General features: G+C 37.6%; 1 non-coding gene across 1 annotated transcript; it reads left to right on the top strand.

Annotated features, from left to right (window-relative positions):
- The first annotated feature begins 9483 nt into the window (after positions 1-9483).
- Positions 9484-9555, top strand: TRNAE-UUC (transfer RNA glutamic acid (anticodon UUC)). The gene has a single exon. It is a non-coding gene; the product is annotated as a tRNA-Glu (tRNA).
- The last annotated feature ends 1403 nt before the right edge of the window (positions 9556-10958 follow it).

A 10958-nucleotide genomic window follows, 5' to 3' on the forward strand; every position in this document is an offset into this window, starting at 1 on the left:
AAACAAGGGCTGATTAACACAATAAAACAAAAAAGAAAAATAGGGATATGCCAAACAAAGATGAGAGTCAGGAAAAAGTCCTTACTGACAGCCATTGTAGTTATGTTATTGGCATATGATAGTTTGGATGAAGAAACTTGAATTAAGTTTCACCCCCCAAAATCATTTTGAATTCTTTATACTTTATCAATGATCATAAATCTCAAATCAGTTTTAGAACAGTACATGGTATATAGTAGCTATTAAATAAATATTTGTTCGATGAATGGATTCATTAAAAAAGAAACAATGTAGACAACACTATGTGAAGTTGATATTTGAAAAGAAAGAGGTAGGTTGGCCACTAAAGGAAAGAAATGAAGGGCTTAGTAACTTATTTTTAGTGGGAAATATGAAGCTTTTAAAAGACAGCCAGAAGGATCCATCAGAATTAGAGAGGTTGAGATATAAGCAAGGAAAAAACAGAGTAGTTTCAGAGGAAGAGATGGGCTCAAATCCAAGGATAGATTAACCTTAAGAAGAGGGAGAGGGACTTCCCTGGTGGTGCAATGGTTAAGAATACGCCTTCCAATGCAGGGGACACGGGTTTGATCCCTAGTCCGGGAAGATCCCACATACTGCAGAGCAACTAAGCCCATGCGCCACAACTACTGAGCCTGCGCTCTAGAGCCCGTGAGCCACAACTACTGAGCCCATGAGTCACAACTACTGAAGCCCGTGCGCCTAGAGCCCATGCTCCGTAACAAGAGAAGCCACCGCAAGGAGAAGCCGACACACCACAATGAAGAGTAGCCCCCGCTCACTGCAACTAGAGAAAGCCTACGCGCAGCAACAAAAAAACCCAACCCAGCCAAAAATAAATAATTTAAAAAAAAAACAAAAAGAAGAGGGAGAGTGGGAGATACCTGGCAGTCCAGTGGTTAAGACTCTGCACTTTCACTGCTCAGGCCTGGATTCAATCCCTGGTCTGAGAACTAAGATCCCAAAAGCCACGTGGCACAGCCCAAAAAAAAGAGGGAGAGTGCTCTAATGCTCTAACGTAACAGAAATGAAGAGGATGGACTAACGACAGATGTTAATCGGTTTTGGTGCTTCATATGGGGAAATGAGGAAACTCCCAAAAGATGGTGAGTATTTTCTCTATAAAACTAGAGATAAGTGAAGAGAGGAGGGTAAAGACCAGAATCACAGATTTAAGGAGCCCAGAAAAGACTTGAAATAGGCATTATGGTAAGTGGGAAAGTGAGTCGCTCTAGTATTATTGGCCAGTGTTGACAAACACTTGAAATTGATTATGAGTTTAAATGAAACCATTTTACCCCTGTGGTGGGGTTTTCTTCCACAGCTCTTAGCTTCTAAAAATAAGCGTACAGAATTTTCCAAGAAGAAGAAGGCTGCAATTCTTCCAGAAGAAGAGAACAAAAAAAGAGAGGATCAAGTAATTATTTAACATCACTTAGAGGGTTTTGAGATGACAAGCCATCTGAATATAAGCTGAAAATGGAGGGAAGTGACAAAAGAAAACTGATGAAGAGGGCAAAACTAGAGTGATCAGTAGACCGCAGGTTCTGATGAGGTACAGGTATTGAACAAGCAACAGAAGGGAGAAAACACTATGATCAGAGAGCTAAAATAGTGATTTTGAAGGGGGAGAACTCGTCTCTGCTGATAAGGTCCAAGTGTGAGCTAATGAAGAAGTGAAGATGGTTGCAGATGGGGAGTTTGAGGAATTGAGAGGCCACGCTATTGGATGAGCCATCAAAGGACATTGGATCCCCAGGATGAAAGCCAGATACTTTATGAGAGTGATCTGCAGCTACATGACAGCGTCTGTACACACCGTTGTAAAGCAATTATACTCCAATAAAGATGTGAAAAAAGTAAATAAATAAATAAATGAGGTAGAGTGACTGCACCGAGGAGGGGAGGAAATACACCTCAAGAATCCAGGTATTGTATAAGATGGGGGAGAGGTATTGTCTAAAAGAGACTGTAGGATCAATAGACACCAAGCACACCCACTCTTCATAAAAAGCCCCTGCCTGGCAGGACTTCAGAGGACGTGGTGCCTGGATGGGAGTTCACCTGAAGGATAGGGAGAAAGGTCTGAAGGCTGAGGCTGAGCAGGTAAGGGAGTTACCTGGATACGGAGTGATAGTTATAGAAGGCACAATAGTCGCATTGAGGACTGAAGGAAGGAGAGAAGGAACAAGGAAGTTCAGAGCATTATGGGAATAAACCCAACCATAACAGGCTGAGTGACGATCAGTATTAGCAAGGCCTTTGATTCGACACACGTAGGACTGGATGCTTTTTTGATATTATAAAAGATAAGTGAGTAATTTCAGGTTATCTTTGGCCAATCACTAAATATGACCATTTATTTCTGTTAAATAAATTATGCAGATCAGCTCTAACCGGGGCAAGTCACACACCGCAGTCCCAACTATATATTTTATTATAATTTGTGATGAAATTAATATTACCTATTTGTCTTGAAAATATAGCACACGTGTATACCTTTATTTAAAAGTCAAAGGTGAAAATCTTAAAAGGATTTAGCAAATAAATTAGTTATAAGTAGATTGTTTAATTTTGCTAATGAAGGAAGGAAAATAGTTCTATGTTTCAGAAAAGCTTGCCTTTGATGATATCAAATTGAAACCAGTAAAAATTAATAAATTTTCATTAACTCCGGCCATGTCTTAGAAACAAGGAGGAGGGAGTATGTCTGGGGATCTTGCAGGTACACTGGAGGATAGCCGCCTGTCAGATGTATTGAACAGTTCCAGGGGCGGCTCTGCCTCGGTGAGCAGAGCTGTGATAAGAAGCCAGAAGAAAGGAGCACACTTTCTATGGGGCTGGAAAACAAAGGGCAGAGCATGAAACACACACAACAAACACTCCGAGAAGAGAAACTACACAAAAGAGCAATCAGTCTCTGTGTGAAAGTATTGTTTTTTTTTTTAAGGTGAACTTCCTCACCTATTTGAAGATCCAATTTACCAAATTATAACATTTGAAAATTACTGTGATCTACTATCATAACAAAGCCATTGATGTGTGCAGACACTGGTGCGTGTTCTGACGCCTCTGCCTTTGTCTCTTGTTTTTCAAGTGACTGCCTGATAATCGGCGCTCTTTATCTCCTCAAAGACCTCTTAAGGTCTAAAGAAATTAAATCCTTGGAGGAATCATTGAGAGATATTAGATGTGCAAGAGTGAATTTCTAGTGTGAAGGAGCTTAGCACAGGCATCTTTTCTGTTTGTGTGAAAAGAAGAGCATCCCTCCTTTTTGTGGTCCACCTGGCAGAGCTAGATCCTTGGCTAGATCTGACAGCATTATCACAGCAAGTGAGGGGTCTGACTACTGGAAGGGGCACTTCCTAATTTAATGCTTTGGTGCCAGGCATCCTCTTAGACGCAGCATTGTAACAGGATGTGGTTTTGACAGTACTTTTTCTCAGAACAAAAACATGAGGAATACGGTGCATCTGTCTGTCCATCAGCTCTCTAGGTGACACATTGAAAGGCAGCAAGACCTGGAACTCTGTCTTAGGAACCCATCTGACATCCAAAACACAAATGCTTCCATAGCCTAAGTTCATACTACTGTCCACTGCGTTCCCAGAAGAACTCAAAAACTAAACCTTCTTAGTTAGCATCTGTAGTTGCAAATAATCTCTAAAGAACGTTTCCTTCATAGTTTCTTTAATTATTATAAAGACTTCTCAGATATTCCCAAGGATATTGACAAGGGCTCAAGTGATATTAGAATCTCTCCTTAACTTCGTTGATATCTGGGGGGAAAGAATTGCCTGAGTCATTTTAAAACAGAAGACACTGTGTCTATGTCTAAACAAAGAAGCACCTCCAGACAAAAAGGGGTCAATCATATAAAATTAACTGAAAGACCAAGACATGTGCTGAAACTTACCTCTTTCTCCCCCATATTTCTCTACCCAGCATTCAGACTACTCTTCCCCTTCCTTTAGGCTCAGTGTCTTCCAAAGGTCAAGAGTCAGTATTGACAGGAGGCAATGGAAACATACGGGGTCTAATTTAAAGTCCTGAGTCTACACTTCTGTTGCCACCGTTCTCATCTGTTCGCTTGTGTTCTGGCTGTGACAACCTGCCCAGTTATGGTCACCTGGCACCTGCATGTGAATCCACGCGATAGCCCATCTTCCACGAAATGCTCTTCATTCAGCCATGTCATGAGCTATGATGTGTGAAAAAAATTCACGTGACCACCTGAAGTCTATAAAGTCAATGACAGAACTAGACTCACACCAAAAGGAAAACTTACAAACATTTGTATTTATCTACTGGTAAGCTTTATTTGACAAATTTCATCAAGGAATTGAATGGAGGCTGGATTGTAATCAGGGAAGATAAAGTAGAGGGGATAATAGGTTTTAAATATAGTCATTTTAAAATGATGATAACTAAATTGCTTTTCTGTTTGTGCCACGGGCACATGATTGAAAAGAGAATTTAGACTAAATTCAACGATTACTTGAAATAATGGAAAGTGAAGCAACCTAGGTGTTAGGAGTTGTGCATGCTCTCCTGCAGGCTCACAACCACGCCCATATACCCCGGTAAGATACTAGGCAAGTCATTTAATACCTCCTTTTCTCTCGTTTGTATCCCTATCTCAGCAAAAGGTTCATGCCCCGAATCTCCAGTTCTGAATTTATCAGAATCGGTTAATGATCAGACAGGAGCTCCACCCCAACCCCACCATAACCTCACCATAGATTGAATACTGTCAGCTGATCCAGAGTTTGCATGTTGTATTTTATGGATTGACACACTGTCAAACGTGCTAAAAAAAAAATAATAATAATAATAAAAGTCAATCTGGTCATGGTATATAGTATATTAAAGCCAACTGCTGTAACAGGCAAACCTATAAACAGGTGAGAAAGATGATTTTTCATTCAAGTAAAGAACAGCAGTTGATGTGGAGCGGGGGGTATGATGACTCCATGTAGTGGTTTAGGGATGCAGGCTCATGGGGTCTCTGCAGACTTCAGCATGTGGCTTCCCACGGTTGCCCTAAGTTCTCACCAGCATTTGGAGGAAAGAAGGCAAATGGAACAGCAATGGAGTTTCCAGAGACCAAGCCTGGAAGTGTTATATGTAACTTTTGCTGTATTTTCAAAAGGAAGCGAAAGCAGATTTGGAGAGCAGCTAACCGGTCTTTGCCTTGCAAAGACATATCCAAAAAGTCATTTCACAGCAGCATATGAATGTATACATTCTTGAAGTCCCAGCTCAGGTCCTCTTTATTCCAGAAAAATTTGCTTGATTACCACAGGCCTCAACAATTTCTTCCCCCTCTAAATGTTTTATCTGTACAATGTATTTTGACACTTTATTATCTTGTCCTGCTATTTCTTTGTGAAAGTATGTCTTCTTTATTAATACCACAGACTCTTGAGAACAGAGATAGCCTTCAACTTCCTTGTCTGTCTTATCTCCCACCCTCTCCATTGCCATCTAGTACAATGAACCAGTTAAAAACCATTAAATGAAAATAAATTTCATTAGTTCATCTTGGTGATTTTTTTTTTCAAAATACTCATACATGTAAGCTGTATGAGGGGCATCTGTTTTTTTCCCAGTCCCCTTCCCAAGAACAGTGCCTGGCATGTCAAAGGCACTCAAAATTGTTTGTTGAATGAAAAACAGAGGTTTTATAATTCTATATTCTGTGATCATCATGCCCTGCTACTTTCCTTTGGGTCAAATACTTATAAGAAATTCTAGCAGTTGATGATGATAATAATAATAATAGCTAATATTTCCATAGTGTTTTTTATATGTCAGACATATAGAAAAATTCATTTAATGCAATATTTTGAAGTAGTCACTAATGTAAGTTCCTTGTATATATCTATCTTCTGAGCCAACACTAACCTTCAGAGAGTCCTTGTGCAAATTAGAAAAGGCACAACAGGCTATACCATTCACTAATCTATATTATCAAATAGCATCCAGAGCAGAGACTTGTTCGTAATTGTTGAATGGATGGATGATGGGTGGACGGATGAAAAAAAAATACCATTTGAGTGGGCCCAAGTGATAATACTTCCATATACTTCTCTTAATTGTCTGATTTGTTCTGATTTTTCTGCAATAATAATGTCATTCAATGTATAAACTTATTTCAAAGAGAAAAAAAGAAACCTATAAGTAATAAGTGAGAACAAAATGCATCAGTCTGGATGAGTATGTTTTTAATTAAGAAAGAAAATGGGTATAATGTTCATACCTAATGTCCCTTTAATTTCTAAGGTATATTCTTTCTTTGATAGAATTTATAAAAAGTTACAAATGTTCATTAAGTACTAAACCGATTTATACTTTATTTCTGCAGTTGAAGTTTGTAGAAGTTGAGCTAAATATTTATAATTAACCTTTTATTTTTAAATAATTATGGATACACAGGAAGTTACAGAAAGATCATAAAGAAAAGTGCCATGAACCTTCACCCAGTTTCTCCCAATGGTAATATCTTAAATAACTATACCACAATATCAAAACCAGGAATTGATTGTACACTGGTACAGTCCACAGACCCTATTCAGATCTTAGCTATTTCAGATAGTCAGATTTCTCCAGTTTTATGTGTGTGTGTGCGTGTGTGTGTGTGTGTGTAGTTCTACGCAATTTTATCACATGTGTAACCACCACCAAATCAAGATACAGCTAAAGGATAGAGCCAAATAATGTTTTAAGATTAAAATGTCCCCAAAATAAAATTGTTAAATCTTTTTCCTAATGTTGTCATTAGACAGTTGGTGGAATTATAATTGTTAGTTGTCAGAATAATTTGGACAAATAAATAGGGATTATTCTCACCATTTTTCTACTTAAAAATGTATCAGGATTTGTAGGAAAAAAATCACGTTAGATGCTCCCAGGGATTTTTCTATTTAGAAAGGAATCTGGTAGAGACGACTTTTGTACAATAATCATCTCATCTTTTGGTCATGTTCTTTATCATTTTATAAATAAAGGTTTGTAGTTTCAGCGTTCAGAATCTTTATTCATCTCTTAATAACAGATGATGCAATGTAAGTACTCTGCCACCAGGTGGTGGTCCCTCCAATATGTGCTTTGAGATTCAAATTAAAACTAGGAATGATTTTCCATTTAACTCTCCAGAATATAACTTCCTCTGTTCCTTATATTTAGCTATTTCAATAGTCAGATTTAGCCAGGTATTCAAGGATATCTATCACCGGTCCTCAATTTCTTTCTCAGGTCTATCTCCCATACTTCCCCTGTATAAGAAACATTTGCTATGTCAAATCTGGTCTGTTCACTACTTCTCACATATGTTTTTTCTCATTACACTTCTGTATCATATTCATCTTTTTTTAAAAAAAAAAGTGTCAGAGTATAGAGCCTGGTACTAGTAGGGGCTAAATAAATGCTTACTGTAAGCCTTTGCTCGTTCAATCCTTTTATCTAAAGGGCTTTACCACCTCCTCTATCTAGCTACAAAAATCTTTCAATGAAAGCTCAATTTCGATGTCACCTCTTCCATCATTATCCCAGCAGGAAGTGATCTCCCCCCTGCCATACTCAGGTAGTGTTCTGTTTTTAGCACAACTGTAGCTCTTATACACTGCCTTAAGTTATAGGTTTTGAACATTAATCCTCTATTTTAATCTCCCATAGCCCTTAGAACAGTTTTTTGGGTATTCAGTGACTATTAGTTGAATTAATGCATTTCAATATCATATTTTAGAGGAAAAAATTAAAAGGAAATTCCTATAACTATTACCTTTTTCTGATTCTTAACTTTTCTTTATGATTTATCCTGAATTCTAACTTGAAGTCAAATTTCCTACATGATAGTTTAAAAGTCATTGAAGTACCACATCGTTAAACTTTGGGTGGCTGGAATCAATATTCTTTGAAGTATCAACACTTCCTTGAGATACTCAGCCCTACTGTTGAGGCAGATCACCAACCTCTTTCCAGGTTAATCAAAAGTTGGATTCTCTTCTATCTTACCTACTACTTGAATCACTTAAAGAGACTCTTCTTTTCCAGTCCTAGCTCCCTCTTTGCCCTTGAATCTCTCTGCTTACTGTATAAGCTTCGTTTTAACATCTAACATCAGAACCTTTAAGAAAAACACTACTCTTTTTTCCTTATTAAAAGGACACATTACAAACCCTAGCTATGTTTTCTTTTATTAGAATTAGTAGCTAGATGACCTTGAATTGTATGCGCAATAGATCTTCTTTCAGAAACATTCTAGTAATAACTTGAGTTCCCAACCTGTCCTAGTACAGAGTTCCCAGAGCTGTTTCCTGAAAGAGTTTATGTTCTTCCTAAAGAAGAGAACATTTTAAAATAAAACTATTTTAAAATAAGGTTTGGGGATGGAAATTTAAGGCAGTTTCATGACAGTAACATTGATCTCTTTTGGCAGTTCTGATATTTATGTATTGGGTTTTCTCAAAGCTAGGTCACCTTTCTCAGCAACCATTTGCTGTTTTAAAAAGTGATTTCCTAAAGACCAAAGACTACCTTTTTCTATTTAGAGTCCAGCTTCACTGTCAGAACTTAAAATTCTCCAGACTCCTACAGCAGAGCTGCTTTAGGTCAAAGTACAGCTAGATATAAATGCCCAGATCTACCCTCAAAAAGGTCTCAGTCTCCAGAAGGGTTAATGGTACTGCTTATGACACTCGATAACTGTACCAGTCGACTATTATGACTACAGACCCCCATGCCTAGAGCTCAGACTTGGTTTTTATTAGTTCTGCAAAAACTGGATTCAACAAACATTTATTCAACATCTATTATGTGCCACATATTGTACTAGACTGAGGATGTAAGACGTGATTTCTACCCTTGAAAAGTTTATTGTATTTTGGTCATTTTTTTACTCTGACCCTGAGCCTAATATCATCTAAATAATTGATTTCCCAGACATCCTGAATCTTAGAATGTTTCAGACCTCACCATTGCTATGACCTGTGATCAAAAGATTTTTTCTTTTAGTCTTAATCCATTGAGCTCTGGCAACCACCCAATAAAAGAGGAAAAATTGCTCAACAAACAGTAGATAATAATATCTGAGATCACCCTAAGTCTACAAATTTTTTTTAAAAAAGGAGGGGTGGGCAAGAGAAATCATCTAAGTCAGTGCTCCTCCAGTACTTTAATGTGTATAACGATCACCTGGGGATCTGGTTAAAATGCAGATTCTGATTCATTAGCTCTGGGGTGGGACCTGAGACTCTCCATTTCTAGAACTCTCTCAGCTAATATCCATGCATTTGGTCCATAAGTCACACTGTAAGCAGCAGGCTCAAGCTTTTTTCCCAGTTCTAAATGAAAGCAAAGCATGAGGACCCAGTTAATATGGTTCTAACTCAGTGAACACTACTGAAAGAGTTCGGTCAGTCAGTACAAGAATTAGTGTTTTAAAAAGTTAACAGATGGAGTTCCCTGGTGGTCCAGTGGTTAGGACTCAGCACTTTCACTGCTGTGGCCCGGGTTCAATCCCTGGTCGTGGAACTAAGATCCTGCAAGCTGCGGGGCGCGGCCACAAAAAAAAGGCTTAAAAAGTTAGCAGAAACTTTGTTGGGGTGCAAGAGGTGAGCAGCGTTCTTTTTACCTAATCAGGACATAAAATTAAAAGAGGTTAAAACAGTAAGGCCATTTGTTAAACACTTAAAAATTGAATTACTATATGATTCAGCAATTCCAATTCGGGATATATACCCCCCAAAAACTGAAAGCAGAGACTCAAGGAGATATTTATACATCTATGTTCATAGCAGCACTATTCACAATAGCCAAAGGATGAAAGCAACCTAGGTATCTACTGACAGATAAATGGGTAAACAAAATGACATCTGCTCCAACATGGATGAACTTCGAGGATATTATGCTAAGTGAAATAAGACAGTCACAAAAGAACAGTTACTGTATGATTCCACTTGGGTGAGGTATCTAGGTGGTCAAACTTGTGGAGACAGAAGATAGAATGGTAGTTGCCAGCGGCTGGGGGAAGGAGAGAATGGGGATTTATTGTTTAACAGGTACGGAGTTTCAGTTTTGCAAGATGAAGAGTTCTGGAGGTGGATGGTGGCTATGGTAGCACAACAATGTGAATGCCACTGATCTGTGCACTTAAAAATGATAAAATGTTAAATTTTATGTTATGTGTATTTTACAAAATTTTTTTTAATTAAAGCATGTTTTAAAACATTTATACAAGGGTGTGAACTATCCAGTGGAATAACAGTAGGGTGTCTTTGGAGCCAGATTTGTCTTATAAGAGTTCAAGCTCAAACCAGCAGTGGAAGAAATTATAGACTTCTCTTTATTCAATTCAGGCAGAAAAATCAATTAATAGGATGATTTGTACCCAGGATTACAGACTATAGGACTAACCCCTTTGTAGCACATGAAGCTTCTATTGTCATGGAGACCACAAACAAGGACTCAACACATCTGTCAGTATTGTAATAAGAATTACCCTGTAGCTCTATAATCCTAGGTTTTGTGTCCTGGCCAGAATTCTCTGGTTCTATGTTGATAGCCACAACTTTCATGAAAAATAAAATTGTTCACTAGTGGATAAGTGTCTTTTAACTCTGAGAGCTCTTGTTTTAATTAAGTACATTTATTAAGTAAATCCCAACCTTGTTAATAATTTTGGGCAAAATTTAATCTGCAGATTTGGTATTTAAACTATTTGTAAAATTAGATAAAAATCTTTTAAGATTCAGCCTTGTGATTGAATATGTAATTGTGGATATATAATTAAATATGCAAAATATGTAATTAAGTTAATTGATTTCAGCTTTCTGATTTCAAATTGAAAGCTATAGGATCATCTAATTACATTTGTAAACATTCTTGAAATGATTAAGAGTATGTGGTTCAATATATCTATAAATTTTAGTTGTTAG

This window comes from Aethalodelphis obliquidens, unplaced genomic scaffold (assembly GCF_003676395.1).
Source record: "Aethalodelphis obliquidens isolate GAN/ISIS:26980383/991018 unplaced genomic scaffold, ASM367639v1 scaffold31, whole genome shotgun sequence".
Classification (NCBI taxonomy): Eukaryota; Metazoa; Chordata; class Mammalia; order Artiodactyla; family Delphinidae; genus Aethalodelphis; species Aethalodelphis obliquidens.